General features: G+C 37.6%; 1 long non-coding RNA gene across 1 annotated transcript in view; it reads right to left on the bottom strand.

The window, feature by feature from the left end:
* Positions 1-21258: 21258 nt before the first annotated feature.
* Positions 21259-26457, bottom strand: part of LOC143271780 (uncharacterized) — a 31565-nt gene continuing 26366 nt past the window's right edge. Inside the window, exon 3 of the long non-coding RNA XR_013048904.1 lies at positions 21259-21826. This is a non-coding gene — a long non-coding RNA (uncharacterized LOC143271780). The remainder of the gene's footprint in view (positions 21827-26457) is intronic.

Genomic DNA, 26457 nt, shown 5'->3' with positions numbered 1-26457 from the left:
TTTTATTTGCTAAATAATATAGTTTGTAATTTTCTTTTCAAATATTGTATTTTCTTCCTTGCCTCTTCGATATATCAGTTTTTAAATATATTAAAATCATTTTGCATATTTCCAGTATGCCTAATCTACATTTTCCATCTTTTTGTGCTCCTTCTGTCTGGCTTGAATGTTTCCTAGTCTATCTTTATGTTAACAGAGCCACTCGTTCTTTTTTTCTTTCTTTTTTTTTTTTTTTGCTGCATAGATTTTGTGGTCAAATATATCTACTAGATTAAATTTTCTTTATGATATTTTGTGGTTCTTTAATTCTTCTTTGGTTATTTCTTTGGAGTTCACTTATCAAATGAAATGTGCCATTTTATGTTATATTTTGATCACAATAGTCACAGATTTTTTTTTCGGGTTGTTTATAGTTGGTGTCCAGTCACACTAATAAATGGGTTCCTCTTGAGTTTTAAGCAGTTTTTTCCCTCTTTGACTTTTAGCATACTTGTAACTCTTCCCAATGGATAACAAATACTGTAAAGAAAAATCAAGGGGATTATGGAAGATATATTTATTTGTCTTTTTAATTATCAAGGGACTGATCAAGTAATTGGACCTGCATAGATCCCTCCTAGCCTTGTTTTTCCTATATGAGTTTTGACTTTCTTGAGCCTTAACTGAGGTCCAGAATCCTATCTCCTCAGCAAGCACTGGACACTTGGTATTACAATACTTAAAAAAAAAAAAAAAAAAAACCTTCTTTTATATGATTTCATTGTTTGTCTACTTTTACAGCATAAAAATTTCAAATATCAAAGTAGAGGTGAGCAAAAGAATATTGCTGTCAACTGTGTGTTCTCTGCCCTGATACTCCAACGAGAGAACCCACATTTGATATTCAACACCACAGGGAGAAAATCAATCACTAACAATGAGTAATTCAGACTCTGTGTTGGAATATAATAGATTTCAATTGCTTAATTTGTCAGAAGAACTTGAATATGGTTTAGTTTCACCTCTTGTCACAAAAATTTATAGTTATGTAAATAAATACAGTCAAAGTAATACCAGGTCCTAAACTTAATATTAATTAAATCTTAGTCATACACAATTGACCCAACTTTGTTGTGGTAACACCAGCATTACCGATACCTGTTCATGATGTCCGAGCACAGGGCTGTGGATTAAAAAATAAGAGACAAAAGACAGTGAGTCATTCACCACCACGGCTGAATGCCAAATGCCATCTATTGAAAGAGGGAGGAAACCTTAAGTACAGGCTTACAGCACAATGGAGGATCCCCAGAGGGCAGAAGTTTGCTACCAAATGTTCTACATTCTTGCATCTAAGCTGTTTGCACCAAATGCAGGATACATAAACAAAGAACCTCTGGTGATTGTTAGATGAGAAGGAAACTAGCAGGGAAACTGCATAGGGAGGACATCTGGTCAAGGTCGGCAAGCAAGGCGGCAGCCACTCACAGTGAGGGGCCAGGGCTAAAAAATGAGCTTTTGACTTAGGTTTCGTGGGACATCAGCAGGTCACCTTACCCATCATGGAGACACCTGCCCAGGCCACATAGGCACTCTATCTTAGGTTGGTGAGTGCCCCCTAAGTATTACCTGTCTCTGAATACTCATTATCATACAGACTTAACCACCTGAGCTGTAGAGTAACTGCTGCCAATGATCTCAAAGTGGTGCTGGACTTGTAATCTGTGTGACACAGAAAAGACCAACAGAAGTCCTAACCCATCCATAGCCATGAGGCTAAAAGCAATTGAGCCATTTCCTTCCTAAATGAGCCTTATTGTAAATTGGAGTCATTGTAAGATGGTATCCCATAAGCAAATGGAACTTGAGTTTTAATAATTTTTACAACTTTCAAACCCAATTTAAATGTATAATAGTAGAATTAATTTATCATACCCAATAAAATGAAAGATTAACTAACTGTGGTAGCTACTTTTGTTGCCAGGGTCTCCATTGTGGTAGCTGTAGTAACCAATTATGAAATAGCAATCCAGAAGCAGTAGCAGCAGTGGCCATCACCGCTATAACAGCAACAATGGCAACAGCGATGTCAGATTCTCTTCTGGAGTGTGTGAGCATCATCTGTGTCTAACTGTCACAGTCTACTGGCATGGACGCAGTTCTAGGAACATGAACCATCAAGGCCCATTTTTCTTAATCCCAGCACTACTTAGGCTGGCAGCTCTGCAAAAGAACAACTAAGAACCATAAAGAAAACAAAAACAAAAGCAGCAAACAAGTAGCAGAACTAATGGTCTCATTAATGGTTACATTTAGGCTCACAAATTTTAAGGTATCTTCAAAAAGGCTAGATGAATTTCAGGAGGCCAATAAATGTTGCACAGAGCCATTTCTGAAAAGTAGGTACTACACCAGCCTGAAGAGGGTTGCAAAATGTGAAAAGGCTTAGCTGGCATGGTACTTAACAAATGAAGGTCATTGACCTTCAGAGTTATCCTTAATCTCCAAGGTATCTGGGTGACACATTCTCAACATTTTTGAAAAAAGTTACCATACATTACCTTCTGAAGAATCCAACCATATGGCTACAGTTCTTAGGCTTACATTAATGTTTGCCAAGGCTGGCTGTATTGGGCTCTCAATCCCTATTGGAATCAGGAGGGGAGAGTTTTTCATGAAGGCCCAATAGGTCTCTGCCATGTTGGGATTCAGCAGCAGCCACAGGGTGCACACAGCGTTCAGGAACTCAAAGAGGAACTTCATTGTCCTGCGGAAAGACACAAACAGATCCCCAGGCCTACACTAACACCTGATCGGGTCCCCTCCATGTGCCAGTAGAAAGATCCTTCCATCACACCAGAGGATGATTTGCAACAGGAGCCCTCCACTGCTTATCTGCAGCAGATACTCCAGAAGAATCTACTGATAAAAAATTTAAAATATATAAAACAAGGGAAAGAATAGAATGTGGAGAGGAGAGATGAGCCCCTAGCACCCCCCTTTTTACTTTAGCAATATATGTTTTTAAGGTACGATGACAGCATTTTACTATAGCCTGTCCTTGAGGATTATAAGGAATACCAGTCTTATTAACAATAGAAAAGTCTTGGCAGAATTTTGAAAATCCCATATTGTTGTAGGAGGGACCATTATCAGTCTTTATGTATTTTGGCACTCCCATATAGGCAAAATCATAAAGACAATGATTTTTTTACATCTTTAACCTTTTTTCTTGAATGGGCAGAAGCAAAAATTAGAGAAGAATATGTATCAATAGACATATGGACATATTGTAATTTTTTAAAGGAAGGCACGTGTGTGACGTCTATCTGCCACACATGATTAGGTAAAAATCCTCAGGGATTAACTCCAAAATGAGGAACAGGTAAAAATTTAACACAAATAGGACATGATTTAACTATCTGGATGGCTTGTTTCTGGGTTATGTCTGTGTGATGACGAAGAGATCCAGCATTAAGATGATAACGTTGATGTAACTGAGTAGCCTTTTTAAAGGCAGAACAAATTAATGTGACAGCCATACGAGTAATGGCATCAGCCCTCTGATTACCTTTGCTTAGAGGTCCAGGCAATTGGGTATGAACTCTAACATAAAGGTTATGTGAGCAGGACCATATAAGTCCTTGTACTTGTAATAAATATTCATGAATGGGAGAAATGGATGGTATGTAGGCTGTTGTCTTTAAAGGCATAATGGCATGTGCCACATATTGACTATCAGTACAAATATTTACACTCTCATCAGAAAACATCTGTAAAGCAAACAACAGTGCCTGTACCTCTGCCATCTGGGCAGAAGTGTCCTGGACTTTTATTCTCTTTACTATGTTACCAGAAACCACCACAGAAAAACCACGTGAAGTGCCATCAGTAAATACCACATAGGCCTAAGGAATGGGAGTCATCTGTACTATCTTGGGAAATAGAACAGGATGCAATTTAAAAAAATGACACACATCATTGGAGGGGTAGTGAGTATCAAACCTACCCTGAGTGGAGCATGTCAATATGGTCCAATCATTATCATTAGCTTGTAACCATGCTAGTTAAGACTGGGTGTATGGAGTCACCACAATATCTGGCTCCTTACCAAAAGTTTGAACATTGAGCTTGATTCCCTTAAATATAATCTGAGCAACAGCCTGTGGATAAGGAGTGATAGTTTTTGCTGGAGAAGCTGGGGAATGTACCCATAGAATAGGACCTGTTTGTCAAAACACTCCAGTAGGTGAATGAGTAAAACAAAATATCAAATACAATAAGGGAGAAGAAAGATCTATATATTGTACTTGAGCCTGTTTTAGGGCCTCTTGTACTCGTTGTAGGGCTACATGTCCTTCAGCTGTTAATTTACGGGGAGATAAAGGGTCAGGGTTGCCCTTTAAGACATCATATAAAGGACAAAGCTGACCTGTTGGAATTTTTAAAGTGGACCGAAGCCATTGAATATCCCCCACAAAGGTTTTGAAATCATTAAGCATGTGTAGCTGATCCATACGCAGAGTAATCTTTTGTGGATGTATGCCCATGCGTAACAATTTATGACCTAAATAATGATAGGGAAAAGATAACTGTACCTTTTTGGGGGGCTATCTGTAAATTAGTCAGGCTAAGAACTTCTTGTAAATTAGAAAAGGCATCAAAAACAAGTTTTTTATCTTTAGCAGCCATTAATATATCATCCATGTAATGAATTATATAAACATCTGAAAAACTTTTTGAACTGGAGCTATGATCAAAGATATATAAATTTGACATATAGTAGGACTATTGGCCATTCCTTGAGGCAATACCACCCATTGATATCTCTGATAAGGTTTTTTAAGATTTTCTGAAGGAACACTAAAAGCAAAGCGAGGACTGTCCTCAGGATACAAAGGAATGGTAAAGAAACAATTCCTCAAGTTAACCACAATTAAATGTCAATGTTTAGGAATTGCCACAGGGGCAGGCAAGCCAGGCTATGTTGCTCCTATGAGAAGCATGGTTTTATTTACAGCTCTAAGATCCTGTAATAGTTTCCATTTTTCTGACTTTTTTTAAAATAACAAATATAGGTGAGTTCCAAGGTGAAGTGGAAGGAATGATATGCCCAGCATCTAACTGTTCCTTAACTAATGTGTTCGCAGCCTCAAATTTTTTTTCCACTTTTCCACTGTTCCACCCATACAGGGTCATCACTTTTTCAAGTGATTTTTATTGGTTGTATAATCAAAGGCTGCTGTGCTGTAACCCCTATGAAAAAGACCCTAATCTCCTAGTATCCCCAGGACCTCTAGTGACACAGCTTTTGTCTGTCACAGGGAGTGGGTCTCCTTGTAACATTTTCCCTAAGCCTCTGCCCGGGCAGTAGCCCTGACTCTTTAGCATCTGTTGTACAGGCTGTGTAGTAAGCACTGTTCTCATACCATTTAACATATCCCATGCCCACAAGTTTACTGGAATGTCAGGTAGCACAAAAGGTTGAAAAGTTTTTATATGACCTTCCTCATCCTTTCAATTTAAAAGTAGCCTGTTCTATAATGGCGTCTGAGCTGTGCTGATACCTTGTAGGTTAGAGGTAGAATTTTTAAGGGGCCAGGCTTCGGGCCAATGTTTTAAAGAAATAAATGAAGTGTCAGCACCAGTATCTAAAAGACTCTGAAAATTGTGATCATTAACTTTTAAATTTAGCATAGGTCTTTGTTCTAAGGTGGAAACCCAGCATGTTAGAGGGCCCAAAGAGCCAAATCCACCCTCACCTATATGTCGTTTAAGAAAACTGAACCTGCTAGAAGAGAAAGTAGGAAGTAGTCTTGAACACATTGGCATAGGAGATCACTTCCTAAATATAACACCAGTAGCACAGACACTGAGAGAAACAATCAATCAATGGGACCTCTTGAAACTGAGAAGCTTTTGTAGAGCAAAGGATATGGTCAACAAGGCAAAGCAACAGCCTACAGAATAGGAAAAGATCTTCACCAACCCCACATCTGACAGAGGACTAATATCCAGAATATATAAGGAACTCAAGAAATTAGACATCAAAACAACCAACAGTCCAATTAAGAAATGGGCTATAAAACTAAACAGAGAATTCTCAACAGAGGAAACTCAAATGGCTGAAAGACATTTAAGGAATTGCTCAACATCCCTAATCATCAGGGAAATGCAAATCAAAACAACTCTGAGATACTACCTTACACCTGTCAGAATGGCTAAGATCATAAACACTGAATACACTTTATGCTGGAGAGGATGTGGAACTAGGGGAACTCTCCTCCACTGCTGGTAGGAATGCAAGCTTGTACAACCACTTTGGAAATCAATATGGCGCTTTCTTAGAAAATTGGGAATCAATCTCCCCCAAGACCCAGCTATACCACTCTTGGGCATATACCCAAGAAATGCTCAATCATACCACAAGAGCACTTGCTCAGCTATGTTCATATCAGCATTGTTTATAATAGCCAAAACCTGGAAACAACCTAGATGCCCTTCAACTGAAGAATGGATAAATAAATTGTGGCACATATACACATTGGAATACTACTCAGCAGAGAAAAACAATGACATCCTGAGGTTTGCAGGCAAATGGATGGATCTAGAAAAAAACATTCTGAGTAAGGTAACCCAGACTCAGAAAGAAAAATATGGTATGTACTCACTCATAGGAAGATACTAGATGTGGAACAAGGATGACTGGACTGCTACTCACATCACCAGTGAGGCTACCTGGAAAACAGGACCCCAAGAAAGACATGAGGATTGCCCAATGACGGATAAATGGATGAGATCTACATGAACAACCTGGACATGAGTGGGAGCAATGAAGGGCGAGGGTAGAGGGAAAGAGAGCGGGAGATCCCAGCTGGATCAAGAACAGAGAGGGAGAACAAGGAATAGGAGATCATGGTAAATGAAGACCGCATGAGAAAAGGAAGAAACAAAATGCTGAAGAGGCCCACAGAAATCCACAAAGATAACCCCCACAAAAGACTGCTGACAATGGTCGAGAGACAGCTGGGACTGACCTACTCTGGTGATGGGATGGCCAAACACCCTAATAGTTGTGCCAGAAACCTCATTCAAGGACTGAGGAATCTGGATGCAAGACATCCACCACTAGGCCCCGGGTGGAGCACTGGGAATCTAATTAGCGAGAAAGAGGAGTTTATATGAGCGAGAATTGTTGAAACCAAGGTTGGATAAAGCACAGGGACAAATAGCCAAACGAATGGAAACACATGAACTATGAACCAAAGGCTGAGGGTCCTCCAACTGGATCAGGCCCTCTGAATAGGTGAGACAGTTGATTGGCTTGATCTGTTTGGAAGGCATCTAGGAAGTGATACCAGGTCCTGGGCTCATTGCATGAGTTAGCTGTTTGAAACCTGGGACTTATGCAGGGACGCTTGGCTCAGTCTGGGAGGAGGGGACTGGACCTGCCTGGACGGAGTCTATCAGGTTGATTTCAGTCCTTGGGGGAGGCTTTGTCCTGGAGGAAGTGGGAATGGGGGATGGGCTGGGGGGAAGGGGGGGCAGGAAGGGAGAGAACAAGGGAATCTGTGGCTGTTATGTAGAACTGAATGGTATTGTAAAAGAAAAGAAAAGAAAAGGATTATTAGTATGAAAGTGAGGCATCAAAAGCAGTTGTGTTATGCAAGCACCCTGGGGAATAATAGTCACCCCCTTACCAGCCTCAACCATGATTTTAATTTTTCCTTTAGTGTCTTCATCTACCACTCCTGGAATTACTCTAATACCTTGTATAAGAGGATTACTCTTGCCCAAAATCAGTCCTAAAGACCCTGCAGGTAGTGGACCCATAACTCCAGTATCGAGAACCTGGGGGCCCATCTGAGGTGTTAATACTGCTCTGGCGGAGGAGCAGAGGTCCAATCCTGTGCTTCCAGGGGTGCCTCTGATAAGGTCTTGGACAGGAAGGGATTCCTTCAAGGAATGAACTGGATGGGATGGTGGGAAACTGGGGTCGGGACAGGTGTATCCAGGGCTCTGTACACCTGGTTTCGGGGGTTCCGGAGTGGACCCCACTGCCCATTTCCCGACGGTGGTAACATATTTCCCTGAGCATCAACCTTAGATCAGCACTCATTACTCCAGTGATGGCCCTTTTTACATCGGGGCCAAAGTCCCGGTGTCTTTGCTGTTGTTGGGCTCCAGGAAAATTTTTTTTTAACATGACCTTGTTGGTCTCATCCAAAACAGATTTTTGGGCAGGTTCCTCCAGAATTATTTCCCCTTATGGCTGAAGCCATTACCTGTCCCATGATGTGATGTCTATCTATATCTCTACATAGTTTAAGATAATCATTTAAGCTCTGATTTTTATGAGGTCTAATGGCCTCCTTGTAATATTTATTGGCATTTTTTAAAGGCCAATTGCTTTACTATGGGCATGGCTTGATCAACATCCCCAAATACTCTCCCTGCTAGTTGAAGCATGCTATCTACAAATTCTGCAAATGGTTCTGATGGCCCTTGAATGACTTTAGATAGTTGTTCACCAGCAGCTTTATTAGGCAGCCCTTTCCATGCTCTGGTAGCGGCTACACTAATCTGTGTATAAACTGTGGGATCATACAAAATTTGTGCTTGTAAAGTGGCATACTGCCCTGTACCCGTGAGCATCTCCAGATTATGAGCCGGGAAGCCTGCAGCAGCATTTCTATTAGCTGTAGTTTGACAATGCTCTGGAAACTTACTCCTCTAAATCAAATAATCCACCGCCCCCCCGCCCCCCTAGAGAGAGCAGCGTGACACAACTGCATCCAATCGCTAGGGGTACAATTTAAGGCAGAAAAAGTTTCAAGTACAGCGGTGGTAAAAGGAGAATGGGGCCCATACGACATTACCGCTTCCTTGAACTGTTGAATGCTTTTAAAATCTAGAGGGTTGTGCTCCCTTTGCCTCTGTCCTTGAGCATTTTGAGTCTCTATAACCGGGTAAGCAACTCCCCTCCCCCCCCCCCCCCCCCCGTTAACTCCTCTATGGGTGTGGAAGGAAGGACCTCTGTGTTGCATAAGTCAAAGTTATGGGTTGGAGGTCTATCCTTGCAAGAAATGTCGACTTTTGCTAGCACCTGACCATTTGGCCCTTATTTGTTTTGTCTTAAGAAGTTGTGTGGGCCCTGGCCCCCCACTGTGTGTGGCTGCCGCCTTGCATGCCAACCTTGACCAGATGTCTAAGAAAACACAGAGACTAAGGAGTCACTTTTCTCATTGGATTGCACAATGGCTGGTAGAGAAAAATTGAAAATGGCTGGTTTTGCCATAGTGACGGGTTACACTCTTAAAACTGGTTGTTTTTGTTAGCTAAAGAGTAAAGTTGGCATTGAGATGAGTTTTAGCCAGGTTTGTGACTGCTCTTTCCATTTCTGGGCTCTTGTCCTGTGAGATATTATCCATTTCCAGAAGTTGTGCTATTTCAGCAATTTCTTGTTCAACATTGACAGTTGCCATCTCACAAATATTACAGAGATTGAAAAGACCTATAAAATCATTAAATCCATCCCCCTGGCACTGTAGGCGAAGCAAGTGAAGCAAAACTATTATTTTTGTGGACTATATTTGGTTTGGTCGTTTCTAGTAAAAATAATATGGAGTGAAATGGGTGAGGTGCCTAGATCAAGGAAAGTTTGTGGCAAGAAGTTTCATCATCTCTTTTCTTCCTTATCAGTTTTAATATAACTAATCATTAAGCACCCGCTTTGTGTGCCTGATGTATATTTTAAAACACATATGAGGCTTAATTTATATTCTTCACTTAAAGTCCATATGCTACTTACTTTCAGCATTCACCCAATAATCAGAGATTCAGTGGAGTCCTGAAACTAATGGTCCTAAAGACAGACTGTAGATTAAGCTTTAAAGAAAAAAAATATATGTATGTATATATCACATTATCTTTTATATAGCAATATAAATTTCTGAAATCTTTGATTATTGCTAAAGTATAAATATGGTAAAACACTCTAGCACTTTCAGTATCTTCAAATTCGTTCTTCCACATTAGTGCTCCACTTGGTAACAGACTAACTAAGCATCTGTGCAGTGCTATTCAAATGTCTGTTATGTATATTCATTATTCTTAATTAAAATGAAAATTTAGAGATCTAGCTCTTTAAAACTACTGCTTTTTCCATAGGATATAATGATACTACCCCTAGGATATAAAAATATTCAAAATACTAAATATTGTGTATAAACATAGGGAAATTTTATAATCACAAAGTCACAAAATAATTTCTAATCCTCTTATTAATTAAACCCACGAAAACATTTTACAACATAAACTATGTAGTCAAAATCTAGCTATATGCAAATGAACAGCAATCTCCCCTAAGCAATATCAAAGCATCACCTCTTATGAACAAAATAGAATACAAAAATTACCAAGTAAACCAATGAAATTCCTTGGTTGATAGAACCTGGGTCGGACAATGGATGGTTTCTGAATTCCTGTAATAGAAACAAAGGAAAACAAAAGTGTTTCCTGCAGAGCTTCATATATCTTATATCTAATTTTTCACATATTATTTGGAAAGTACATAGAACCAAACATTTTATACAAATCTTTTAACAGCCTTGCCTATTATTGCAGAATAAATTACAGATCCCACTCTCATGTGTTTAATGGCAGACATATTCCAAACTATTATTTGGTCATCTTTCAAATGTCAATTAGAATACAAGAAATTTTGGTAAGTTCATTTTCTAAGGAGAACTTTCTGAACTCACTTCATCTTAGGATGAAATGAAGAGTCAGGCCTAGATTATGACGTCCATACTGTTGTATCAAATAATGAGACATTATTTACATATTTCTGCTCCTTTTTCCTACTTTGGCTATGTAATCTAATGTTAGGTGTTATTTGAATAATAGAAATCATGCTAAGTGTTCATGACAATGAAAGAAATATATAGATACATATGTATATATCCCTAGTAATTCCTAGGGAAAAGAAAACTCTTGTAGATAGCTCTAAGGATATAGATTTTAAGAATAATCACCCAATCTGGGATGGGCATGTTTTGCAATGTAGTTTTCTTGAATCACCCATACTTTTATAGGTAGCCCCAAATAAACTAGTTGATTCATGATGCTAGGTAGTGTGGAATAATTTCTTGGGCTGTCATAAATACCCTATCTGAAAATAAAAGACATTTACTCAAATCTCTCCAGGAAAAGTCATGCAACAAAGAATAATAATGTGAATCCACATGTGTTGTCATGCTGTATTGATATTTATCTCCTGAGAGTTTAACAAGATAGAGAATTTGTAGTAGGAGACAATAACCATAGATGGAAAGCATTATAAATTTAACTCTTTAGGACAAATGAGAAAATACTGAAGGATGTATAAAGGAAACATTTTCCAAAGAGGAATTCTATGAATATTTCACTCTTTGTAAGGTATACTGATTTTTAGATTTCGATCTACTAGATCCTTTACAAAAACCATGAGTCTTTCATCCATTTGACCCTATGATCATGAAATTCTCTCATAATCTGAGTATTTTTATATGCTAAGTATAATTATATTTTAATGATTTATTTTTCATTTTTCATAGACTATCTCTAAATGGAGAATCTCTTTGAACTTAGCCCCTAAAATATTGGAGGAAAAGTACTGACTTTATTGTAAAATCTCTTATTGTTTTTTAATTAAATACCCTACTAAAGAACACCTTAAGGTAAATTGGACTACATTCCAATGTCATGTACACTCCCTTCACCATCACCTAGTAGGTGCCATCACTGTGACCCTGTGCTATTTTCATAATTGGTTAGGGACTTTGTCTAAATAATTATCTCATCTAAGAAGGTGGAAAACCTAGGAAGACAGACTGGTCGAAGTAGTATTACATTATTGTAATGTAACTGGTCACAAAATAGTTGGTCTTCAAGTCCATGTATTCCTGATGTCCATGGATGTGCTTGGAGACATTAGGCTTCTCCAGGCCTGATGCATCCCTTTGCAGCAGCAGTGAACAGTCACTCTTGCTGTCCCAGAGAGTCTCTGTTCTTCTGGCATGCCCTAATATCCCAATCAGTTCATACACTATGATTTTGCAAATGTGTCTAGGCTTCCTACTCTGAAAAGTGAAAATACAAATTTGAAAATGAAAGCACACACAAAAAAGAGAGAATTAAGCATAATTGCAGAAATTCAACCATATTGTCTTACGAATTTAGGAGCCTACAACTCTGAATGTTAAAATAATGAGTTAGGAACAAATTCTAATCCTAAGCCTTCTTTTAGGAACTTTTTGAAGGTTTGGGTACATTTCTTAACCCCTCTTTCTCATTTTCCTTATCTGAAATTTAAGAGGATTTCACTAGATGATTCTTAAACTCCCTTCCAGGGAGAAATGCCCATGATTCTTTATCATGCAAAATGAAGTGGAGAAGTAAGATAACCACTCAGAAGTATGAAAGGATAAACAAGGCTCGATAATTTTCTCTATTTCTCTGCATATTTCAAATGAAAATTATTCTTTAATCCTACATCACCAGGAAAATTGTCTGTGCTCATCCTTCACTCTGTGTGCCAGCCAGAACTCCATACTTCCTCATACATAGTGAATCTAGTAAACTATGTTGAACAGAATGCTAGATTGGGCTATGTGAAATTGGCATCCACTGTACTTTCATTAAAGTGATCCGCATTCCCTGCGGCAGAATCAGAACAGCAAGGCACACAAATATAAATAAGTGGAAGATTCCAAGGTTTGTTTATACAGCTACATTCTAGTTCAAACATGAAGATGTTGCAATTTGGAAAACTTTGCGTGTCAAAACTGGCCATTTAAAATATATCCTCACTTCCCATTCACTGTGATTTTCTTTTTTTAGCAATGCTTTTTAATCACCACCTTCACCCAAAATAAGTTTAAGTGTCACTTCAACTCATTTGCACTTTTACTTCACCAGCTTTTCTTGGAGAATTTTCTTGCATTAAATGGTTCAGCTCTGGTTCCACTGTATCAACCCTGGGGCTGAATTTTGCCTTTCTGCATACACGCCATCACAACAGTGAAAAAAAGGACACACTTGGTTGCATTCTCTAAAGGATATTTGAGCTCTCACTACAACAGAGTGTACATATAAACAATAATGTGTTCATCATTTTCTATATATCAAAATTTTCCCCGAGAACAACCGATTTTCAAAATCTCATCTATTAAAGGCCCCATGTCCCAGTGAAGCTAAGAGGTAAATTGCTTCCCAATTAAATGTTCCCTTTTACCATATCCTCTGTCCCCAAGCCCAGTCACTTTCATTTTCTATTCGGTTCAATGCTGGACACTATATTCCCATAGAACTCAAGTGCATGCCTAACAAAGGTATAACTCCACTCTTCACATCGTCTTTCTCCTTGATGAGATAACCTAGCAAATCCGGGTTGCTTTTCCTAATGCAGTTGTGCTCTGTGCTGTTGGTTTTACAGATTTTCCCACAATATCCTCCAAATCCTTTCCTGCGTGTATGTTCTGCATAATTGGCTCCTTGATCCTATACTTATTAGTTTGTATCTTTATACCTGGACTGTGTTTGGCATCTTCTGCCTTAATCACCTGTGATTCAAATCCTTTTCAATCTGATAATATTGCACCTTATTATTTCCTGACTTCAGTTTTAGTATCACCAACCAATTCAATGATCTTTGCTCTTCTGCACATGTCCTAAAATATATAGGTCTTATTCCCAGAGCTCTGGATAGCATGTTATTACTAACTCCCCTTGAAGCTGAGCTTGCCCTCTATGGCTGTTTTTTGTCTACTGCTGTTAGATTAGTTTTCTGACAGTATGCTATTTTACCTTCTATTCTCCGAGTCTGCTTTAGATATAAATCTTAAATGTCAAAACTTTTCACTCTTTTTGAAAACATTTTTTTTTCTTATCTATCAAGCCACTGGTGCTGTCCAAGAGGTCCAGAAGATTAGAGAAATATGGTCTTCCATGTACACTCTCTTAACTATCTCTAAGCCATCTTGCTAGGATTCTATATCTGAATTCAGAGAAGACCAAGCCATCTCTCATAGTAGATATTGGACAGACAGAGACGGTTTTATTGCTTGCAGTGATTGAAGACAACAAATCTACAGTTCAATTTATCCGTGTATTGCTGGAGGACGACCTGCTGAGAATGGGTTTCCCAAATTTACACTGAACTCTCATTTGGGCAAAGGATAGTTATGTCAGCCCAGGAGTCCGTGTACTAAGTGTGGCACAGCAAGGCTCCCTGAGAAGACAGAACATAGGATTACATTATCCAAAGCTATATTAAGCATTTACTCTACATTGACCTCTATCTTAAGCCACTTTCATTTTGAGCTTAGCAAACATGGCTGTGGCAGGCCTTGCCCTTCTCTCCATTCTCTCTGCCTTGCTAAAAACTGTGAGATTACATTCCTAAAGCTAGCCACCAAGTTCTATTCCCTTATTTAGCCACTCCCTCCTCCTGAGGTCCAGCTCTCAATGTATTGACATTCAGCAATCAAAAGCCCCCTTTGGCTTGCCCAATTAACATTCTCAATTAAAGTTAAACACCTCATCTTAATACCAAGTTTCTCCTTTTACTTTGATAAACTGCCATTTGCCTATGGGCCACATCTATCCCCTCTCTATCCAAAGGCAGTCCTTTGTCCCCCACCAGGAAAAGTACCCCTGCCCCCTCTCCTTTCTTCTTTTCCCCTTCTCCCTTGTCCTCTATCTCTTCCCATTCCATGCCTTTTTTGTCCCTCTGGGGCAAAGAATATCTCCTTTGTGCTAACAATTTGGTCTTGGGGGAGTGGGGGATCTTTAGCTGATACTGGTCCCTACACAGTCCATTAGCCAAAGTGAATTAATGTGAAATAAGTATTGACTTGACTGAAATAATATGGACTTTTAACTTGATTTCCTCTAAAGTTTGCTTAATCACAATGTAATTATCAATATTAAAAACTCACATGGATATCATACTTATTGGCTGAACTATAGTCTATTAATTTTTCAATTTTTTTGGTTTCCTTCTAATTTTCTCTTGTTTCTTTTGTTGTGCACTGAATCGTTATATCTCTTTCTTCTTATGCCTTTTTGTCTTGCTGAAGTTCAAATTCAGAACCCAGAAATCTCATGGGAAAAGCTCTACCACTCTATCACTGAGTTAGATCCCAGCCCTTCCTTAGTCTTTCTTTTATCTTCCATGACATTTCTTGTCTTCCTGTGTCCAGACTGAGACAGTCTTCCATTGTTTTTCATGATTTGACACATTGAGTGGTAGTAAGCAGACATTTTGTGGACTGCTGTCTGAGTTAGGTGTTGTCCATGGCGATGTGACGTAATAGCTAAGGAATACTCAAGCTTTGTAATAATATAGTAGAGGTGATGTGCGCTTTTCAGTGAGTTCTATGAAGTAATCATTTGCGTTTTGTTTATTTGGCAATACGATATCTCCTAGATTTCACCAGAGTAACTGCTTTTCCTTTAGCAGTTTACAAACTGAGGAGAGACACACTAAGACAATGAAAACATTGTTTCTCCTCAAACATCCCTCTGGAGTTGGTACTAGAGTGGTTGACTATTGGCAAATTTTCAGTTTCCTTCATTTCTACTTTTAATAATTTATTCAGTTTCTACTTGAGAAAAAAAGCTTTATTTTCCTCCTTTTGTTCAATTATATACTGGTATATAAGTATGAACTTATAGATATTTATTTTATGGATAATGTGTAAAGAACTTTGCTCCTAAAATCATGTGTGATAACATTGACAATGCTTGAATAAGAATAATTCATCCTGGAAAATACAATTGAACATATTCCATTATGATTAGCTGATTAGATAAATAAAAATGTTTGATCAAGACATATCAATGACTTGTCTATCTCAACTGAATCATTGAAACATAAACAATGCCTTAGAGTTACATAACAATGTGGTAACCCTAACCCTAACTAACTCTAATTAGAATCATATTCTCTCTCTGTCTCTCTGTCTCTCTCTCTGTCTCTCTCTCTGTCTCTCTCTCTCTCTTTCATACACACACAGAGTGGAATGGTGATGACTTGGGAAGAGGAAGTATATCACTGGGAGTAGGGGGATAGTAATTGCAGATGAAAATCATCGAAAACATTATATACATGTAAGATCATCTCACAATTAAACCCAAAATTATATATAACTAGTATATGCTCTTAAAAACATTTCACATGAATTTTATCATTTATGTGTATGTTGAAAGGTAGGACTTCAAGGAGGAGAAAACTAGGATGTACAGATTAACATGAGACATTAAAGCATAGTTCGTAACTCATGTAACTCAGAAATAGGACAATTACATGGTATGGCATTTAGAAGAGCATGAAGGGCTACCTGCATGTGTCAAGGCAGTCTCGTCCAGGAGTAGGGTGTACTGCTCTGGTAGTACATGTTCTGATTGAAGGGAATATGAAATAACCCTTCTCAATGTGCTGTGCTCACATGAAGCTTTTACAATACATTTAAGTAACTAACTGCCCCATGCACTAAACCTTAATAATTAACGAAACTAAATTTAAACAGATTTCAATTGGAAGAACTGTTTTAACTTCTGTCTCTGTCATTCCTAACTTGATTAGCACAGGCTTGGGCCATTAGATATTTCTACCAGTTTCAATGAAGGAAGACCAAAGCAAGAAGCGCGAAACAGATAATGCCATTATCAAGTATGGAATCAAAGGTATTTTTGAAGATTTATTTATTGTTAATTGTGTATGTATGTCAAGTGCACGCAAGTGCAGGTTCCTGCAGAGACCAGGAAGGAAAGTTGGAACCCCAGAGCTAGCTTTACTTGAGGTTGTGTATAGCCTGATATTGGGACTGGGACCTGACAACATGTTCTCTTAGCTGTTCAGCCTTACTTCCATTCCCTAAAATCAAGTTTTATACCAATGCTTTTGTTGACAATATTGGTACACCCATCTTTCCATCTATTACCTCTATTTCTTCCAGAATTATTTATGGATTATATAGTAGATTATGAAGGTTGCTTTAAGCTTTTACAGTTGACTGGTGAACAAACTGTTTTTGCTCTCAAGAAATATTTACAAACTTCATCTTTTCCCAAAGCCTTTGTTTGAGAATTTCTGAATTATTTATTTGTCAATTCAAAAACTGAAAAGGTTCACAATGCCTGCGCACTGTGCCACGTCATGGCGATTTCAAGTTAAGAGTCTCTGGACTTATTCTAACAGAGCTCAGAGGTGGGCACTAAATACAACTGTAGCTAGAAGCACTAAAAATACAGCTGGAATTTGGGGTGAACTGTGGTCTGTTGCTCCAGTGCTTAGAATTTCATCATTCTTATGCAAAAAAACCCAAAAAACAAAAAACAGGATAATGATTAATTTTGTCAACTGAGATTTAGATTCAGAACAAAATCAAATCTCTGGGCAAGTCCATGAGCAATTATCTTGATTATATTATTTGAGGTGGGAAGTCACCCCAGATATGGATGGTATTATTCCAAGAACTAGAGCCCTAGACCAGATGACAAAGAGAAAGTTTGCTGTGCACAAGCTTTCATCTCTCTTGGATGGATTGAGGATGTTGTGTAACCAGCTTCCTCCTGCTCCTGCTCCCATTCTTTAACCCCCATAGTTAAGTGTATTCTCAAATTGTGAGCCTATGTAACAGTTCTCTCCAAGCTTCTGCTGTCACAATATTTTGTCTCAGAAAAAAAGACAAGAAACTAATATACCCAGTCACACAGGCAGTGGTAGGCACTTGAAAATTAATTTTAAGTATATGGAAGAGAGATCCTTCACGGGCAAAGATGCTTGTCCTTCTGCCAGGTAAGGACTCCTGGGCAGTACTGCTCTATGAACCAAAAAAATAGTCACTCACAAGATATGGAGTCTTAAGATACTTGGATAATGGATTTACAGCACTGATCTCTATAAGAAACAGACCTCTCCATGGTGCCTTATTATAGCATCCCAAGTGGACAAGGACAGTGATTTTTTTCCTCACCTGCTGCTGCAAAGATTAGCTGGAAGGACCTAGGAGACAGTGTTTACTGTTCCTCTTTATTCTGTTCCCCTTTTCCCCTTAAGGGAGAAAGGTTTACTTCAAGTGGGACAGATGATTCCCAATGCTCTGGGCACTCAAACCTCACCTACTTTCGAGTATAATTCACAGACCAAAGCCACTGGTATCACTATGAGCTTCACAGAGATTGGACTTCGCATATGGAATACCAACTTTACTTCTCTATGGAAGGGATTAGAGAAGTGAGTCATTTCAAGATTTCCAGATGGTTCTTAGTTATCTAATTGTCTATGAACACCCTGAGATTCCAGCCCAACTATGATTCCTTGCCTTTGGTATTCACAGGCTATGGGAGCTCCACATTCTGAGAGTTTGGGACCCAAAACAGGCTTATATGAACTGTGTGACATTCTTTCCAATTGTTGTGACTATGAACAAGGACTTGAAGAGACCCAAATTTGAGATTTCCTCATCTAAGTTGATGCTACTAAATTTTAGCTTTTGAAAAATTATAGTTTTATACACCTGAACATAATCCAGATTTTATCTCATATCTGTGAATTTAATCAGGGAACCCCGAGAGTTGAAGAGTAATGTTATGAAGCAGCTAGAGAGCTCAGGCAAAGCTTGGGCTCTAATCTCTGTCCTCCTGTCCTGAAGAGCTTCATCACTGTACCTTCCAGATCTGATTCCTTCCTCTTTGTCTTCCCCAAACATCCCTTATCATATCAATAGAGAATACAGGAGGTGTTTGTTTTAAGAGCCTGAGCAATGTTAGACTTGTTACCAGGAAAAAAAATTCATTAGTTTTATTGAAATTATCTTCAACATATTATTTTTGTCCTCTCAGTTAGCTAAGGGTATGTTTAAGGCTTGGTCACGACATAAGCAAACAAATACAACACTTACCAGAAAAATGAGATTTTATTGTTATCCCTTTGTCACTGATGAAGATAATAAGCACAGAGATAATGCAGAATTCCCTGCAGAAAATCCTTCAGAATTTCAGCATAGATCCCAGCCAACCTTGTTAATCAGTACTAGATTTTCCTTCTTAGAGTACTGGGAAAATATACTTTATGCCCCAAATTGAGATGACAGCCATTCTATTTTAAGAAACTAGCACAAATTCTCATGCATAATAGAGGAAATACATAAAATAAAATTATTAGACTTTAGTATTAATACCTCTCTCTCAAACACATACACACACCATTAAAAGGAAAACCAAACAGATTTTTTTCTTCACATGAAACAAAGCTTAATTCCAAGCAGTTTAAGTTTTAAACAATGCAAAAGACGGGGAAATTTTCCTCACTGACCTAGCATATATGCAGGGTTCTTTGTGACTGAGGGAAAGCTTGCTTTAAGGAACTGCTGAATTCTCACTTCTGGAGACTGGTGGAAACAGCTGGCTCAGGTTGATTTTCCAATAGATTAACTTCATGAGAAAGCATCACGGATATCCTTTAGACATTACATCATAGATATGGTGTGCATGAAACCACCCTTCACATTGTTGTTATGTTTCTAGAAGGTAAGTGACAAGCCTTACATCAAAAAACTAACTTTTAATCCTTCAAACTCAAAAATTCAATAGTGTTTTACTGATTGACGTATTGTAATCTGATGAGTAAAATAAACGGAAAACTTGGTTATTTTTGAGAGGTATGGTCCCCACTTTACAAATGAGAAAACTAAATGAGTTAAAGAACAGATGAATGTCCTGACTTTAAAAAGTAGGGTCATGAAAAAGAAAAAAGAAAGGAAAAGAAAAAGAAAAAAATAGAAAGTAGGGTCATAACTCAGATTGCCCAACTAGAGTACTTTTTATCCTCATTGTTCAAACAAACTGGCAAAGTTAATGAAGATGTTGGTATGAACAGTGACATAAACCATAGAAAATTATTTCTGATTATAACTTCAGGGTTATTGGTAGTATTTAGTTCTTGTAATTGATGGCATCCTACACTGCGACTCTTAAAACCAAATCCAAAAGTCTGGATAAGTGAAATAACTACCCCACCCCCCAAAAAAAGAACAACCCTGAAAGTATTATGTCTGAATATATTCAAGCCAAAGGGATAAAAAAAATTCATCCCATGTACAATGTGTGCATTCAACTTACCTCCATTATGATATGGAGAGGCAGAAGTGAAGGTTACTAATTGCAATATGCTCATAACATGAGCTAATACTCATAAAATATCCACGTTTTAAACAATCAATAACCAATATCCTATATCAGCTGTTTGTCTTTGCAGTAAGCATGTATCAGTTTGTGTTGATAGTTACCACATTGTTATGTAACTCTAAGGCATTGTTTATGTTTCAATGATTCAGTTGAGATAGACAAGTCATTGATATAGATGTCTACTGTCAGGGAAAAAATATAGCTAAACCAAATAAATGTGCTTATCAGGAAAGATTTTAAGCATGTGAAAATATATTGGGGCATCCTAATTCTTACAAGAATCAAAAATTAAATAATTAAAACCATCAGAAACAATAATGACCTTCACATGGCATTTTTTCATGCCCAATGTGCTGCTGTGCTTTTTAAAGGGAAATTACAGCTGCTGGAGTTAATTTAATTTAATATAATTTAATTGTTGAATTCTTATTTTGTACACACCAATGGCGGCTTTAATGTAGTGGTATGATTTTCTTTAAATGAATAATTACTTCTCACAGTTAAAAGAAATGATAAGCCTAGAAGAGATCAATGGATTATAGATGCTGCTGTCCCAGTGTGTGGAGCATCCCAAGACACACATTTTTTCCAGCCTGTACTTATGCTACACTTCATGCCAGGCTCTAGGAACACAGATGCCTTGATTCTTGTGCACACATACATCTTGCCTTTAATTACTCATTCCATAAATTTTCATTGATGTCAACAAAAGTTGCAAATTACAGCCAGGCAAACTCATGGATTTAATAACACTGAAGAAATCATATTGAATACCCACCTTCAGTTATATACTACTGGAGGTGTTTGACTCTTATGAATGTCATCTATGATCAAGTCTTAAATTTTCATTTTTTATTAAAATTCTTTATCATTCAAAGTCATGGCCTCATTTTTTATTAATTGTTAGACTCATAAATATATGTATATTTTTCCTAATTATGTAAGTGCAACCTGCTTAGACACTATTTTACCCACCTTAGGGAAATACATTCTATTTTTTCCTTCCTTGGAAGCACCCCTCTGCCCCTGCCCAGTCCTTTAATAGCTACCTAACTTCTGTGGTTATTTTTATTGAAACACATATCTAAAGCTCAAAATATAATATTTACACATAAGGGAAAAATGAAATATTTGTCTTTTTGTGTCTATGTTACTTCACTCAGGACGATGGTTTATGCATATTCTCATTTACCTGCAAGCTTCATAATTCCATTTTTCTTAACAACTGAATAATATCATGTTGTATAAATATACCACATTTTCACTATCCATTCATCAGTTAATGGACACGTAGGCTACTTACAATTTCTGGAAATTATAAGTAAAGCAAGAATGAACCTGGATGAGCAAGTATCTCTGTAGTAAGAGTACTTTGGGATATGCCTAAGAGAGGTAGAGCTGGATCTTGAGGTAGATCTATTTTCATCTTTTTGAGGAATCTCCACACTGATTTTCATAGCACCTGTAGAGTTTGCAGACTCATCAGCAATGAAGAAGTGTTCCCTTTTCCTTGAATCCTCTCCATCATCTCCTGTTATTTGTTTTATTGATCTTAGCCATTCTGACAGAATAGGTAGGATGACATTTCCAAGCAGTTTTAATTTGTAATTTCCTGATAGTGAGGATGTTGAACAATTTTTAAGTTTTTCTCAGCCATTTGGGTTTCATAATTTGAGAACTATCTGCTTAGTACTGTATCCCACTTTTAAATTAAAGATGTTTTTTAATATATTCTAAATAATAACCCTCTGTCAAGTTAATAATTAATAAAGGTATTTTCCCATTCTGTAGGCTACCACTTTGTCCAAATGATGGTGTTCTTTGCCATGCAAGTGTTTTTCAACTTTGTGAAGTCTTATTAGTTAAGGTTTTGATTTCTATTGTTTCCCATTCAATTAGTCCTTTATTGTGCCAGTGACTTTAAGCCTATCAGATTTAGGATATTTGTTATGATGAGGTCTTTGATCCATTTTGAGTTGAGTTTTATTCAGGGTAGTAGGTCTGTTTTCATTTTTTTCTATGTGGAGCTATCCAATTTGACCACTGTCATTTGTTAAAGATGCTTTTTTCTGGTGTGTGTTTTTGGTTTGTGGTTTCTTTGTGAAAAATTAAATATCTATAGGTACATGGACTTTTTTTTCTGGGTCTTCAATTCAGTTCTATTGATCAATTTTTCTGTTTTTATTCCAGTACATTGCTGTTTGTTGTACTATATCTTTGTAATAGAGCTTGAAATCAAGTACTCCAGCAACCTCCAACAAGATAGTGTTGAAAACAAAGCTATGAGATTAGAACCTTCATACTCACTATTGGAAAAAAGGAAAGGCTCTTCCAATCATTCTTGGTATCAACAGAGTTGTTGGAGAAAGCAGAGTATCCTGAAATACTACCACCCACAGTCTACTCCCAATACCATATCAATGGGACCACTTGGAGAAGCAGAACTTTTCCCTCTGCCCAAGAGTAAGCAAGAAAGCCTCTCTTCTTAGTTATTATTGGTACCTCTTGGGGAAACCTGGACTTTTACTTCACTTGGAAAAAATAGAGACAGACACATCTCCAGTTATACTTAGAGACTTCAATATTTCTTTTTCAACAGCTAATAGAATAACTAGATTTAAAAAAAAAGCCCAGCAAGGATCCAGAACTTAGACATGAGCAAGTACAAGGGGGAACCTGTGTTCATAGAATAGCTATGCAACATAAGAATACTTTCTCTTTTCACATGCCCATAAGACAGACACCAAATGAGAGCACAACATGGTCTATTAAAAAAAAACAACAACACAGGATTGGAATTGTTGAAATTTTAGAAAGTGTGTTCTCTGACACCAAACTTCAAGCTGGAAACTAGTAATATACCTATAACAAAAAAAGTCCCTAAAATTTGTCAAGGAAACAGCACTAATCTAAATTCACTGGTAAAACAGAGAGTAGTTCCATGAGGAATAAAAGAAAAAATACATTGAATTAAAGCAAGGCTTAGAGAGAAATAAATCACCCTAAATTTGTACATTTAAAAAAAACTCTTAAATCAAGAATGTAAGAATCAGCTCAACACAAAGCAAGAATAATGATACAAATAATAAATATAAAAGCAGAAATGGATAAAACTGACACACAAACATTCACATATCTACAATGAAGAACCATTTTTTAAAAACTAACTGTAAAAACTAATTGTAAAATCTAGAAGATTAACAATCTTCTTATAAGATAAGAAGAAAAAAGAAAAAAGGGAGAAGAGATAAGCTGCCAATATTATAAATGAAATTGAAAATACCATCCCAAACCAGCAGATCAAAAAAAATGTAAGAAGGAAGCCCTATGCTGACCTGAATGACATGAATTTGACAACTTAGATAAGGTAGACTGAGCCCCCATAACAATGCCAAAACAGTTCTCCACAATGTGAAATACATAATTTGCTTTGCCAGATAATTTTAGAAGAAATTGAAGTCCTAATTTTAAAACTCCCAAAAATGATAAGAAAAGGACAATCTAGTGAATGTCTAAAGAAAAATTAAAACCACAGGTCATGCCAGGAAGAAGCTCAGGGAAGCCAGCCACCCACGAACCCCACCCACTCTCTCCCCTTCCTCAGGAAGAGACCACTTGCCCAACCATAGGCCACACCTGCCAAAAAACTAGGTGAGCTGAAAGCCCACAAACACCCCTACTCTATCAGGTCCCCCAGGCAAACACCCCCTGCACAATCACAGACCACATTTACCAGAAGAGCAGGTAGGATGTATACCCCATTGCCAGGCCATCCATCCCTCCTCATTGCAATATCTCAGCCTGCAAGTCAGACAGCCACCAGAAAACCAGCCTCTGACTTGGGTTGAGACTACCTGCTGTATTAGAGGCCAAGCAGGCTATCAGAACTCCTGCCTCCAACTCTGGCTGAGACACCATGCTTGACAAGAGAAGTCTACCAGAAGTCCATCCCAAAGTGGGTGGAGACCCTCAGCTGAACCAAAGACTGCATAAGACAGAAGACCAAAGAGGAAGCAGAAAATAAGGAACAAAATACCCATCTAAAAAAGACAAACCCAGAAATCGGCAACTAGACCTATAATCACCCCAAACCAAGGTACCTAGATGCCAGTATAAGAACACAGTCAACAATAGCCAGGGCAGTATGTCACCGCCAAATACCAGCTATCCTACTACAGTAAGTCCTGAATACTCCAACACAACCGAAGCACAAGAAAAGTTTAAAATCAGCTTTATGAAGATGATAGTGGTTCATAACAAAGAAAGGAACAAATCCCTTAAATAAATTGAGGAAAAGACAAACAAACAATTGAGAGAAATGAATAAATCCTTCAAAGAGAATACAAACTTACACAATTGAAGGAAAGAAATAAAACTCTTCAAGATCTCAAAATGGAAATAGAAACAACAAAGGATACAAACTGAGGGAACTCTAGAAATTACAGATCTAGGTAAGCAAACAGAAACCACAGATGCAAGCACCACAAACAGAATACAAGAGATGGAAGAGAGACTCTCAGGAATGAAGACACTATAAAAGAAATAAAAATACTTTGGTCAAAAAAATTTTAAATAAAAAAAAACCTCACATGAAACACCCAGAAAATCTGGGACACTATGAAAAGACCAAAACTAAGAATAATAGGTTTAGAAGAAGAAGAAGCCCAGCTCAAAAACCCAGAAAATATTTTCAACAAGATAATAGAAGTTTTTTTTTCTTAACCTCAACAAGGAGATATCTACAAAAGTACAGGAAGCGTACAGAATACTAAATAGTTTGGACCAGAAAAAAAAGTCTCCTCACCACATAATACACTACATAATAAACAAGACACTAAACATACAGAACAAAGAAAGAATATTAAAAGCTACAAGGTAAAAAGACCAAGCAACATATAATGGTAGACCTATTAGAATTACACTGGAGTTCTCAATGGAAACTCTAAAAACCAAAACAGCTTGGACAATTGTCTTGTAGAAACTACTACTATATCCTGTACAACTATCAAAAACCATAGTTTGAAAAAATATTTCATGATAAAATAAAATTTCAACAATATCTATCTAGTCATACAGAAGGTACTAGAAAGAAAACTCCAACCCAAGGAAGTAAACTATACCCATGAAAACACAGGAAATGATGATCTCACACCAGCAAAATCAAAAGAAAGGAAACACACACACACACACACACACACACACACACACACACACACACACACACACAATAGCAGAAATTGACAATCATTGGTCATTGATATCTCTCAATATCAATTAGATCAATTTCTCAATAAAAAGGACACAGACCAGCAAAATGGATATAAAAACAGGATCCATTCTTCTGCTGTATACAAGAAACACATCTCAACATCAGAGATAGACATTGCTACAGAGCAATGGCTTAGAAAAAATTTTTCCAAAAGCACAGACCTAAGAAACAAGTTGTTTGAAGTGTGAACCTAGTCTTATCAATAAAAGCCTGGAGTCAGATATCGAGTGTGAACGCTGAAAAATCAGAGAAGCAGAGCAACAGCCACTGGAAAATTCTTACCTCTACAAATCCTCAGACCGAATCGGGTAAGGATCCTGTCTCCACCTCCCTACTCCTGGGATTAAAGAGGTGTGAGCCTCCCATGTGCTGGGATCAAAGGCTTGAGCCTCCAGTGTGCTGGGATCAAAGGCATGATCCTCCCAAGTGCTGGGATTAAAGGCATGAACCTACCATGTGCTAAGATTAAAAGGTGTCAGCAACCAATGCCTGGCCTCTATGGTTAACTAGTGGTAAACTAGATTTGTCCTCTGATCTCCAGGCAAGCTTTATTTGTCATAACATGAACAAAATATCACAAAACAGTTGTTGTAGCCATTCTAACATATAACTAAATATACTTCAAACCAAAATTAATCAAAGAGACAGGGAAGTACACCTCATGCTCAGCAAAGGAAAAATCCATCAAGATGATGTTTCAAGTCTTAAAATCTCTGCTCAAAACTCAAGAACATCCATGCTTACAAAAGAAACATAACTAAAGCTTAAAGAACACATCCACTCTTACACATTGAAAGTTGGAGATTTCAATACCCCACTCTCACAAATGGACAAGTCATCCAGAGGAAAAACTAAACAGAGAAATAGTAGAGCTAAGAGGTGTTATGAACCCAATGGACCTAACAGTTATCTAAAGACCATTTCACCCAAAGACAAAAGATGATAGATACATTTTCCTCAGCACCTCACTAAAC

This window comes from Peromyscus maniculatus, chromosome 2 (assembly GCF_049852395.1).
Source record: "Peromyscus maniculatus bairdii isolate BWxNUB_F1_BW_parent chromosome 2, HU_Pman_BW_mat_3.1, whole genome shotgun sequence".
Taxonomy (NCBI): domain Eukaryota; kingdom Metazoa; phylum Chordata; class Mammalia; order Rodentia; family Cricetidae; genus Peromyscus; species Peromyscus maniculatus.
The sequence above is the reverse complement of the archived record's forward strand: the minus strand, read 5'-3'. Positions and strand labels throughout refer to the sequence as shown.